The sequence below is a fragment of the Ranitomeya imitator genome, chromosome 3, assembly GCF_032444005.1.
Source record: "Ranitomeya imitator isolate aRanImi1 chromosome 3, aRanImi1.pri, whole genome shotgun sequence".
NCBI classification, from domain to species: Eukaryota; Metazoa; Chordata; class Amphibia; order Anura; family Dendrobatidae; genus Ranitomeya; species Ranitomeya imitator.
This window is the reverse complement of record NC_091284.1, coordinates 605565901-605579069: the sequence shown is the minus strand read 5'-3', so window position 1 is coordinate 605579069 and position 13169 is coordinate 605565901.

Below are 13169 nucleotides of genomic sequence, written 5' to 3'. Positions count from 1 at the left end.
CCGCTGCGGATTTATCGCGAATTTACCGCGGTTTTTCTGCGGTTTTACAACTGCGGATTTCTATTGGAGCAGTTGTAAAACCGCTGTGGAATCCGCAGAAAGAAGTGACATGCTGCGGAATGTAAACCGCTGCGTTTCCGCTCGTTTTTTTCCGCAGCGTGTGCACAGCGTTTTTGGTTTCCCATAGGTTTACATTGAACTGTAAACGCATGGGAAACTTCTGCGGACTCGCAGCTGCGGAAACACTGTGGATCCGCAGCAAAATCCGCATCGTGTGCACATAGACTTAGACGCTTCAATTTTGATGCAGAGAAAATAAACTGCATTAGGAGCGCTGCTGTATAGAGAAACTATGGGGGAGTGATGGATTTCTCTGCTAACTTCACCTTAAATAGTATTGGGGCTCCAACTGGAGTAGGATGTACAGACACAAGTTTTTACCGTAATTTTGGAGAATCAAGGCAAAAATCTGCCGCGCAATCGGATCGTGTGAACACAGCCTAACATTGGCTTTATACTTGACACTTTATGCAAATGTTCCTAGGTGTCACTGTGACAGATAGGAGCCAGAAGACTGCAGTGCCTGATTGCTCCTACTCCTGCACTGAATAGAAGCACTTCACCTTCTTTTTAAATGGTGTAAATTTCTTTTGGCAGTATAGGGGTTATTCTTCCATGCTGAGAGCTCTGGGAGCTAGGGCTGTCTGCTGAGCACAGATAGCTGCTCATATTCCCTATATAATCTGGGTCCTGCAGAGCTAGCTTATGCTGCATGGCAAGGAAGATAGGTGTTGGTGGTTATTGAGTAGCCGGTTGGTGGATTTATCTGTGACAGTTGCTTGGTTTTTTGTGACTGTAATAATTCCCTTTCTCCTCCTACTTTGGTTTCACCCCATGCTTCACTCCACAGTACATACCTCTGTTATACGTTAGTGTATATTGGTATGATTGGTATTTTCGATTTCCTCTGTTCATGTTACCCTGTTAGTCTGTTTGGTGTAGTACTGTGAACTGCTACTCCCCTCTGCCCTGGGTGGGGGAAGGGTACAGATGAAGGGTGGATTGAGGAGATAAGTCAAGGTACATGGCCCTGGCATCTTCACCTTCAGAAGTAACCCAGGGAACAGGGTGAGCTAGGATGCCTCCTAGCGTTAGGAACAGGGAAGGAGGCCCTGGTCCGTGGTCACCAAACAACAGAGTCGTGACATTAGGATTGTTTTCTCCAGCTAAGTTTTTTTATATGGTGGAGGAAAGAAACAGCCTACAGATATCAGTGATTGCTCATATGGATGTGATTGAAAATAAATGTACCATTCTGAAAACATATGGCTTGGGACACGCTGTGTAAAAAGGACTGATAACAATCCCATTTGCAAGAAATACTGAGTGAAATATCACAGCAGCAAAAACAGAAGAACCATACATAACTGGATCTTTCAGTGTTGTATGGTTGCCCAAATCTCCCTCTATCATACACTTTTGGTTGGAGAGGCAAGTGATAGTATCACCGAAGGTAACTTTTAAATTACATTAAATTAAAGTGCATTAATTTAAAACCATACTTTCAAGTAACTTTTCAGAATAAGCTGTCCTGTGTGTATATTTGGCCAATATGTGACGTATCTCCTGCATTTTCACTTGTTTTCTTCTTTGAATGCTTTATCTCTAATTTGCATTTGTCTTTCACCTGGTGAGAGGAAACGTAATTGTAATGTTTCCCATACACAGCTCTTCGCACAGAGAGGGATTACTGCTCTCTATTCCTTAGCACACAGAGAAGAGGACAGCAGATTATTCAGCAGTACTGATTGGTGTATATGTGAATCCAGCACTGGAGTGCGGTAAAAGACTGGGTTGAAAGCTCAGCACCATCTTTCTGTGTATACTCTGCCTGTTTTCTTATTCTGCTCATCTCTTGTCTTCCCCCTTCCTTCTCCATTGACTATAATAGGAGGTGTAACCTAACACCACACTGTGCTGGCTTGTGCTGTTTCTTCAGAGTAAGTAAGTCCAGGAGGCAGTAGTGATGGGCAGGTAGTCTCTTTTTGGTGATCTGGATCACTTTTCTCCATTCACCAAGAAGAACCGGCTCTTTTGAATCCTAAGTGGGTCCTTATGAAATATGTGTTTAAGATAAAATTAATGCAGCTGAAACTCTGCCCACCCAAGACAAAACCTACCTGCTTGCAGCCAGCCAATTAAATCGATGGGCTGGGTTTGGATTGGGTGCTCGGGGTTTCAGCTGCTTTCTTCTTACATCCAATGAGAGCCATTCAGAGAATTTTTTGGCTCTCACTAGGGGTGCCGGCTCCCATCATTCCCACCAGGGTGACAGCGCTTTGTCTCATATTAGTCGCAAACAACCCATCACTGTGAGACAGGAGGAAAGCAGCAAAGTGTCTGATTAGTGAGCAAGGAAGCAGATTTTTCTATTTTTCTCTTTCGTTGGATACTGATTGGCCTATGGATTCCTCTCACCGCTTATTTTCCTCTTTAGTATTCACAACACAACAGGGTCTTTTTACATTAAGCAGCTATATTCATTATATTCAAGTCACCTGAGCCTGCCAATTTCAATGGGACTGGCCAAAGAATGTGATGTATATCGGGCTTCTTCAGACTTATGCCTGTGAGTCGCCCGCCAGGGCTGTGGGGTACTCGGTACCGGGTCCGGTCGATGTTAAAGGGGAGGTCACGGTGGCGGCGACCCAGTCCGTGGCCCTGGGCTCCCAAGTAAAAGGGGAACAGTCTTTAAAGGGGATGTGAAAATAATAAAAGTTTGTGATGCCACCTGTGGTTCTCGGTCAGAGGAGACCAATGCTGCTTAAAGGGGTCCTCTGGGGACGATGGTGCTGCAGCAAAGATGGTGTTGCTTCCCACAGGTGAAGCGGGGTTCCCCATGGCTCCCGGTGAGTTTGGCCAGAGTGGTGTGGTGCCAGAATAAACAGAGGACACAGGATTACAGTCTCTTTACCTGGTTTACAGGTTGTAGTAAGCCACAGTCCAGGGTACCAGCAACAGGTGGTGATGTGGTCTAGCCTGGAGGCAATGGTGGATCCCTCTCCCAGGTGAGGTTTGTAAGCCTTCCTGCTTGCACTCTTATGTGAGGTCCTTGCTGCCGGCGGCTCAGTTACAAAGTCCTCTCTCCTGTCCTGGGACAGTAACCTGTATGGTGGGCAATGTGAGCCTTTTTACAGGGTCTCTATCATGACCCAGGCTCTCTGTATACTGCTGCACCTTCAGGTGTGGGTGCAGACAGACGACTTGAAATCTTCTGTCCTTTCGGTTCTGCTGTGGACCTGGAGTACGACACAGCCTCGGGCTCCCGATGCCCAGTTTCTGCGCTTCAGCTCAGTGGGTACCCAGTCACAGTTCTCCCCCAAGCTCCTTTATTCTCCTTTGCTTCTCCCCTCAAATACTCACTATCACTGCAACCCTTCAGGTTCTCTTCCATCCTGGAGCTGCAGCACACATGTGCACGTGGCTGCACGGCCCCACTCCCTACTCTCACTCCTCTCTCCTCGACTGAACTGACTAATTCCTCCTCCAGACCAGAATATATATATCTGGGGGAAGCTCCCCTGAATCCGGGTTCAGAGCTCCCCCTTCTGGCCTGGATTCAGAATGTGTTGCGTTGCATGTAGGTGCTTTACCTGGAAAGGACATCCTCCTTGCCTCCAAACATGTCATCACCCTCCCCGAAAGGAAGGCAACATCACTGTAACAACCGGTTACCTGGGGTGTTACACTTGACTGATGATGGTGATGAAGATAAGGGTCGTAGAACACCCAAACGTTTTGTTCTGTGGTAGATAACCTTCTGTAGTCCTGCAGAGGCTTTCTTCCCCTCTCCAAATAGAGAGCCCATAAATGCTCACATGTATAGGGGAGTTTAGAAGCATACTGCCAGCCACAGCTCTTGTGTACAGGTACTTTTAGTTTCATACTATAACTCTCTCCCCTTTCAGCCAATAATCCTAGCCCTGTGTTTACTTGGTAGTCATTGCCTTTATGTCAGTAGTGTCAACTGAGCCTTTTCCCTTTCCTTCAGTAATCTATGCAGAAGAAAATCATGGAGGATGCCGATGTGTTTTAAATTTTACTGCTAGCTCGTGAAGGTTTTCATTAATCTATGCCACAATGTTTTAATTACATTCTTAATTTTAACCTGAAGGCAGAAGTCCAGACACATGCTAAATTAATTTTATTACCAGTCTTCCGTAGGTTTACTGTCAAAGAAATTAGCAGATGTACACTGGTACAAGTAAAAGGTGGTCTAGCTTTAATTTATGACAATATTCATGCATGGAAATGAGGAAGGGATGATAAAATTGTAGGTTTAGATGAGAGGTAAGAGAAATCTGATGCTTCTGAGCTGCTCACATATGTTATCTGCTCTTGTCATAAATGCACAGTAAATAAGACCTGCGGGTGGGTTTACAACCTGCTCCATGCCAAGAAGCTTTAGGTCCAACTTATGTCTGTGAAATGGGTGGCCTGGCTCATTTGCACATTCTGCCTCTGTTTTCATACAAGAAGAGCAGCCCTAGTTAGCATAGCTTAAGGGAATCTGACACAACACAGGGAATGCTAATTACAGTAACCAACTGGCAATGATGCATCCAAAATTAAATGGTCTGTAAATGAGCAGATGAATTTTTATAGCCCCAAGTCCAAAAAAACAAGGAAATGTTCTTAAATTAAAGGGCATGCCTTAATAAGAGTGGAATTGTTACCCAGGATATTTTGTCCTTTAATGAACACAGATTACAAGATGTAATTTTCTAGCACAATTTCTTATGGGCTGAAGAGTATTTGTTCCCAATTAGCAGTGCAGCCAGTAGACTTGATCTATGTAGACATGCACTTTGAATAGTAATGAGGCCTTACCTTTTAGTTAAAGTATCATTTTATAAAGACATGATATACTGTGATCAATCATAATGTCAAATTTCCAAAAATAAGATGCATCTTCAGTAATTTTAGGCAACGTGATAAGTCTCATCTGGAGATGTGGATCCTCTAGCCCTTTAGAAGAGCAACAGCCCCTTATGCATCTCAGACAGAAGGTGTTGGTGCAGTCGGGTGGCCCAGTTGTGACAGGGCAGCCACTGGCATGGCAGAGTTGGAATCCACAAGGGATCAGGGTAGATTCATCAATAAGAAACCAGTGCAATACCGCTAAGTACAAAACAGGAGTTCAGGAGCAAAGCAGGCCCAACAAAGTAGCAGAGTCTCTCGCTGAGTTATGGGGTAGCAAAGCTGAGTTGCAAAGGATGTCCAGAGGCAAAGCTGGTCAGCGATGTAGCAGGACTGAGTATGTTGAAGAAGTTCACCATTGTAGAGCTCGCAAAGTGATATAGCAGACTTGACGAAGGGATGTAGCAGGGCTGAGTATGTAGCCGAGTCCAATATTGCATGGCTGGCACAGCAATATAAAAGAGTTATAATCAGTGGCGGATTATCAGAGGGTCAATATGGGCGGTACCCCAGGGCCCAGTGGTCTGGGGGGCCCCTGGGCTACCGCAGAGATTGACCCTCCGCTAATCGTCTGTGAATGCCCGCCGGCATTTATGTGCCCCCGGACCCGGTGGGCAGAGAGAGGGGGCCCGCATCGGGCCCCTTCTCATCTGCTCACCGGGCCCCTTCCGACGCTGCAGCGGTTTCCTATTAACGTGCGGGCGCGCGCCCACACGTCAATAGTTAACAACAGCCGCCAGCCAATTGGAGGCTGGCAGCTGAAGTCAGCCGCAGCGCACACGTCATTGTCAGTCGCCGGCGAGTGTACGCTGCTGGAGGGAGCTCGCCGCCTGGAGCGCGGACAGGTGAAGAGACTGTTTTTTTTTTTTTTGTTTTTTTTTGATAAGCTAACGGTGGACACACTGGGGGCAATGCTGGAGGACACACTGGGGCAATGCTGGAGACACTGGGGGCAATGCTGGAGACACTGGGGCAGATTGCTGGAGGACACACTGGGGGCAATGCTGGAGACACTGGGGCAATGCTGGAGACACTGGGGCAGATTGCTGGAGACACTGGGGCAATGCTGGAGACACTGGGGAATGCTGGAGGACACACTAGGGCAGATTGCTGGAGACACTGGGGCAATGCTGGAGACACTGGGGCAGATTGCTGGACACACTGGGGCAATGATGGACACACTGGGGCAGATGATTGCTGGAGACACTGGGGCAGATTGCTGGACACACTGGAGCAGATTGCTGGAGGAGACACTGGGGCAGATTGCTGGAGGAGACACTGGGGCAATGCTGGAGACACTGGGGCAAGGCTGGAGACACTGGGGCAATGCTGGAGACACTGGAGCAGATTGCTGGAGACACTGGGGCAATGCTGGAGACACTGGGGCAATGCTGGAGACACTGGGGCAATGCTGGAGACACTGGGGCAGATTGCTGGAGACACTGGGGCAGATTGCTGGAGACACTGGGGCAATGCTGGAGACACTGGGGCAATGCTGGAGACACTGGTACAATGCTGGAGACACTGGGGCAATGCTGGAGACACTGGGGTAGATTGCTAGAGACACTGGGGCAATGCTGGACACACTGGGGCAATGCTGGAGACACTGGGGCAATGCTGGAGGACACACTAGGGCAGATTGCTGGAGACACTGGGGCAATGCTGGAGACACTGGGGCAGATTGCTGGACACACTGGGGCAATGCTGGACACACTGGGGCAGATGATTGCTGGAGACACTGGGGCAGATTGCTGGACACACTGGGGAAGATTGCTGGAGGACACACTGGGGCAGATTGCTGGAGGACACACTGGGGCAATGCTGGAGACACTGAGGCAAGGCTGGAGACACTGGGGCAGATTGCTGGACACACTGGGGCAATGCTGGACACACTGGGGCAGATGATTGCTGGAGACACTGGGGCAGATTGCTGGACACACTGGGGCAGATTGCTGGACACACTGGGGGCAGGACTGGAGGCATGGGCAGAATGTAGACACGGGGCATGATTGGAGACACGGGGCAGAATGAAAGACATGGGGCAGGATGGGATCATGGGGCAGGATGGATACGATGGAGACAGATGGGGCAGGATGGGGAGATCATATGGTGTAGAATGGATGCTCATGAGTGCAGGATGGGAGAACATATGGCTGGAGCCAGGAATGAGACACACGGGGCCAGGGTGGGGAATATTATTACCATAGGGGATAATTAGGGATATTATTACTGCAGTGATGTATTTATTTTATTTTTTGAGTATACTGTTTTAAATGGGGGGGCGGTCCTGTTACTGTGCAGAGTGACACTATATCGCCTTTTTTTCTTCGTGTGGTGTAATGTAGAAGTTGTGAAAAATTAAGTAATGTGTTCTGCAAGCGGAGCTCGAGATAACTGTTATTTCCTGCAGAAACGAGTCCTGGCTGGAAGAAATGATGGCGGTCTGTGCTGGATGAAAGATGAAGGACTTCACCTAGAGACGTCACTGGTGAGTCAGTGTTACCTATACACTGACACTATACACTGTATACTATATACAGAGGTCCTGTGTACAATGTCACCAGTGATCACTGTATTACCTATACATTATATACAGAGCTCCTGTGTATAATACCACCAGTGATCTCTGTATTACCTCTACACAGACACTGCATACTAAGTACAGATCTCCTGTGAATACTGGCACTTATGGTGATAGTATTGTGTTTTTTGTTTTTTTTATTACTGATCAGTATTGTAGAATTCAGTCACTATGTGGTGGTAATATGTGGTCTGGAAATGTTGTTGTGGTATTTGTCCCTTGTATGTGCTATTTGGTCACCAAGTGGTGGTAATATGTGGTCTTGACATGGTGCGGTGGTATTTGTTCCTTGTATGTGATATTATTTGATCACTGTGGTTGTAATTTGTGGTCTGGTCATGGTGCGGTGGTATTTTGTTCCTTGTATGTTATATTATTGGTCAAAATATACCTAAATTGTATTGCAGATTTTAACAAATATTTAATAGGTTACAGTAGAGTAGGGCCCGGCCATTTTTCTGGAATAATCTGGTTCGGGTATATCATGACCCCCGACACATGACCCCCGTCACATGACCCCCGTCACATGACCCCCGTCACATGACCCCCGTCACATGACCGGGGGGGGCCACAGTGTCTGAACAGCCCGGGGCCCTGGCTACCCTTAATCCACCCCTGGTTATAATCCACAAGGGATCAGGGTAGACTCGGCAATATGAAACCAGTGTAATACTGCTAAGTGAAAAACAGAAGGTTCAGGAGCAAAGCAGGTCCAACAAAGTAGCAGAAGTCACTAAGCATTGCGTTCCAGGATTAGCAGAGCTGAATTACACAGGAGATTCAGAGGCAGAGCGGGCCAGCGATTTTGCAATGCTGTCTCAGTGATGTAACAGTGCTGGGTATGTCATAATGCGGGCAGGGTTCTCTCTCCTCCTGTACCAGTCCTGACTTGATTAAGATTATTGTACTTGTTTTTATTATGTATACACTTTTCACATGTAAACAGGGGCGGATTATCAGAGGGTCAATATGGGCGGTAGCCCAGGGCCCAGTGGTCTGGGGGGGGCCCTGGGCTACCGCACAGATTGGCCCTCTGATAATCATCTGTGAATGCCGTGCCGGCGGCCGCCGCCGCCGGCATTTATGTGCCCCGGGCCCGCCGTACCCGGTGGGCAGAGAGAGGGGGCCCGCATCGGGCCCCTTCTCATCTGCTCACCGGGCCCCTTGCAGCGCTGCGGCGGTTTCCTTATGATGTGCGGGCGGGCGCGCGCCCGCACGTCAATAGTTATCAACAGCCGCCAGCCAATTGGAGGCTGGCGGCTGATGTCGGCCGCAGCGCACACGTCGCCGGCGTCTGACGTCATTGTCAGTCGCCGGCGAGTGTGCTCTGTTGGAGGGAGCTCAACGCTGGAGCGCGGACAGGTGAGGAGACTTTGGTTTTTTGTTTTTGTTTTTTTTTATAGCGGTGGACACACTGAGGGCAATTCTGGGGGACACTGTCTGGGGCAATGCTGCAGGAAACTGGGGCAATGCTGGAGGACACTGGGGCAGATTGCTGGAGGACACTGGGGCAGATTGCTGGAGGACACTGGGGCAGATTGCTGGAGGACACTGGGGCAGATTGCTGGAGGACACTGGGGCAGATTGCTGGAGACACTGGGGCAGATTGCTGGAGACACTGGGGCAGATTGCTGGAGGACACTGGGGCAGATTGCTGGAGAACACTGGTGCAGATTGCTGGAGGACACTGGGGCAGATTGCTGGAGGACACTGGGGCAGATTGCTGGAGACACTGGGGCAGATTGCTGGAGACACTGGGGCAGATTGCTGGAGGACACTGGGGCAGATTGCTGGAGGACACTGGGGCAGATTGCTGGAGGACACTGGGGCAGATTGCTGGAGGACACTGGGGCAGACTGCTGGAGGACACTGGGGCAGATTGCTGGAGGACACTGGGGCAGACTGCTGGAGGACACTGGGGCAATGCTGGAGGACACTGGGGCAGATTGCTGGAGACACTGGGGCAGATTGCTGGAGACACTGGGGCAATGCTGGAGATACTGGGGGAAATGCTGGACATACTGGGGGAAATGCTGGATATACTGGGGCAGATTGCTGGACACACTGGTGGTAATATTCTGGACACACTGGGGGCAATATGCTGGAGACACTGGGGCAGATTGCTGGACACTGGGGCAATATGCTGGACATACTGGGGCAGATTGCTGGACATACTGGGGCAGATTGCTGGACACACTGGGGGCAGGACTGGAGGCATGGGCAGAATGTAGACACGGGCATGATTGGAGACACGGGGCAGAATGAAAGACATGGGGCAGGATTGGATCATGGGGCAGGAAGGATACGATGGAGACATATGGGGCAGGATGTGGAGATCATATGGGGCAGAATGGATACTCATGAGGGCAGGATGCGAGAACATATGGCTGGAGCCAGGAATGAGACACACGGGGCCAGGATGTGGAATATTATTACCATAGGGGCTAATTAAGGGATATTATTACTGCAGTGATGTATTTATTTTATTTTTTGAGTATACTGTTTTAAATGGGGGTCGGTCCTGTTACTGTGCAGAGTGACACTATATCGCCTTTTTTTCTTCGTGTGGTGTAATGTAGAAGTTGTGAAAAATTAAGTAATGTATTCTACAAGCGGAGCTCGAGATAACTGTGTTATTTCCTGCAGAAACGAGTCCTGGCTGGAAGAAATGATGGCGGTCTGTGCTGGATGAAAGATGAAGGACTTCACCTAGAGACATCACTGGTGAGTCAGTGTTACCTATACGCTGACACTATACACTGCATACTATATACAGAGGTCCTGTGTACAATGTCACCAGTGATCACTGTATTACCTATACATTATATACAGAGCTCCTGTGTATAATACCACCAGTGATCTCTGTATTACCTCTACACAGACACTGCATACTAAGTACAGATCTCCTGTGAATACTGGCACTTATGGTGATAGTATTGTGTTGTTTTTTACTGATCAGTATTGTAGTATTCAGTCACTATGTGGTGGTAATATGTGGTCTGGAAATGGTGTTGTGGCATTTGTCCCTTGTATGTGCTATTTGGTCACCAAGTGGTGGTAATATGTGGTCTTGACATGGTGCGGTGGTATTTGTTCCTTGTATGTGATATTATTCAATCACTGTGGTTGTAATTTGTGGTCTGGTCATGGTGCAGTGGTATTTGTTCCTTGTATGTGATATTATTGGTCAAAATATACCTAAATCGTATTGCAGACTTTAACAAATATTTAATAGGTTACAGTAGAGTAGGGCCCGGCCATTTTTCTGGAATAATCTGGTTCGGGTATATCATGACCCCCGTCACATGACCCCCGTCACATGACCCCCGCCATATGACCGGGGGGGGAGGGGGGGCCCACAGTGTCTGAACAGCCCGGGGCCCTGGCTACCCTTAATCCACCCCTGCATGTAAAGCACCATGGAATAAATGGTGCTTTAATAATAATAATAATAATAATAATAATAATGTCTAATATTGCAGAGCTGGCATAATGATATAGAAGAGTTGACTCATCAATGTAGCAGAGCTCAGAATTTAGCTGCGTTGACTCAGCATTATAGCAGATTTAAGTAGGCAGCAAAGTCATACATTGCAGATCTGGCACATCGATGCGAGAGCTGACTAACCAGTGTAGCAGAGATAAGTATGCAGCTGAGTTCAATATTGCAGAGCTACCACAGTGATATAGCAGAATTGACTCAGCGTTGCAGCAAAGATGAGTATGCAGCAAAATTAAATATTTCAGAGCTGCCACAACAATATAGATAGCAGAGGTTGCAGAGCCTTATTTGTTGGGAGAAACAGCTACATTTTTTCACCACTTAAAGGGGTTGTCCAGTGCTACTAGACTAGGACAATCCCTTTTAATATCCCCCGCTTGTCCCTGATATTATAAAAATGCCTATACTCACCTCCTGTGCTGGCGCCGTTCCTGCAGTGTCGGCACTTGCTCTCCCCGGGGCTCCCGTGCTGCTGTATGACACGTAGTGCCCGGCGACCAATCAGCGCTGGAGTCACTCTCCCCACCTTCGAACAAATTGAATATGAAGATGAAGTCAGACATCAGCTGCAGCCCAGACTTCCTCTTCATGTTCAATTTGTCTCAAGGCGGAGACAGTGACGCCAGTGCTGATTGGACGCTGGGCACCACATGTCACAACAACCACACAGGAGAGCAAGTCCAACACCGTGGGAACTACGCTGGCACAAGAGCTAAGTATTGGCATTTTCATTTTATTGGGGCCAAGCATGAGAAGGGGTTGTCCTAGTAGTGGACAACTTCTTTAAATAATTAAAAAAAAAAACTATAAATGCTTGGTATCTGCATACTTGTACTGACCTGGAGAATCAAATTGCCAGGATAGTCTTAACACTTACTTTCCTTACAGGGTGCTTCCTGTAGTTTTGATAAAATGACTGAGTTATCTGCAGTATATTATTACTAAAGGACTAGTAAACTTGCTCCCATCCCGACAATGTCTTTTTCAGGGAAGGCCTTACATATTTCAGCAAGACAATGATAGACCATATACTGCACCCATCACAACAGCCTGATGGGCTATCTTTATCGGATAGATAAAGCTTTATTCAGTTTGACGAGTACCTGGGAGAAAGATAAGTGGGATAGGCCACAGCTATCATATGACAAATACAGTCCTGGCCTAGTATGAGGCACACGTACAATTTTTATTTTCAATACATGCCATGAACAATAGAAAATATAATTCTTAAAGTTACAGCTTTGTTTTACATGTTTATATTTTCCAACAATTTTTTAATAGAATTCATCCAGGTTCAGAGGATAATATCTGGACAAGTCAAGCTTACACGTCAGAAATAACAATCATGTAATAGACATTTTAGCACACCAAAGAATTAACATTAGATACATCAAATTGCACTCCGCTCATGCAATCATTCAAGTTATCTTTTTTATGTTACATGACAAGTTCGGAGCTAAATGATTTTAGCCTTAGGCCAACAGCTAAGTAACATTAGATGTGGAAAAGTGCACTTAAGCTTCGTAGATTTGCACAGAGTAATGTCATATTAGATTTAATTTGATAATATGTTTTCTATTTTTTCCCTAAAACTTCCCATCATATCTACTGAATTCTTATTGAGAATGCTCTGCCATTTCTGGTTTAGCAGACAATAGTCTCAATTTATTACCCCATTTATTTAGTATTTTCTCTCAATGACAGAGTAAGTAAAACTAACTTTTTCCAACATGTAGAGTTGCATGTAAATTCTGAAATGTAATGTATACCTTTTGTTTCTTACAGGACGTCTGTTGGCCAAACCTACAGTATGAACTAACCTTATTGCCTTGTAGGGGATATAGCCCCCATAAAAATTGCATCTTACGGGGCCTATTCATTGCGCACACCAGTATTAATGAATGGGCTCTCTGGAGTATGCCTAATCCCAGTTGACAGGTGACTGTAGCCATGCTTCATGCCACCCATACTCCATATACTCCATCCATATTGGAGTAGCTAGCCAGAACTGCTATGAAAACACCAGAAATCGCAAGATTTTTGTGCATGCTCAGAGTTGCACAAAAATATTGTGACTTATTAAAGTATTTCTGGCAAAAACACGTT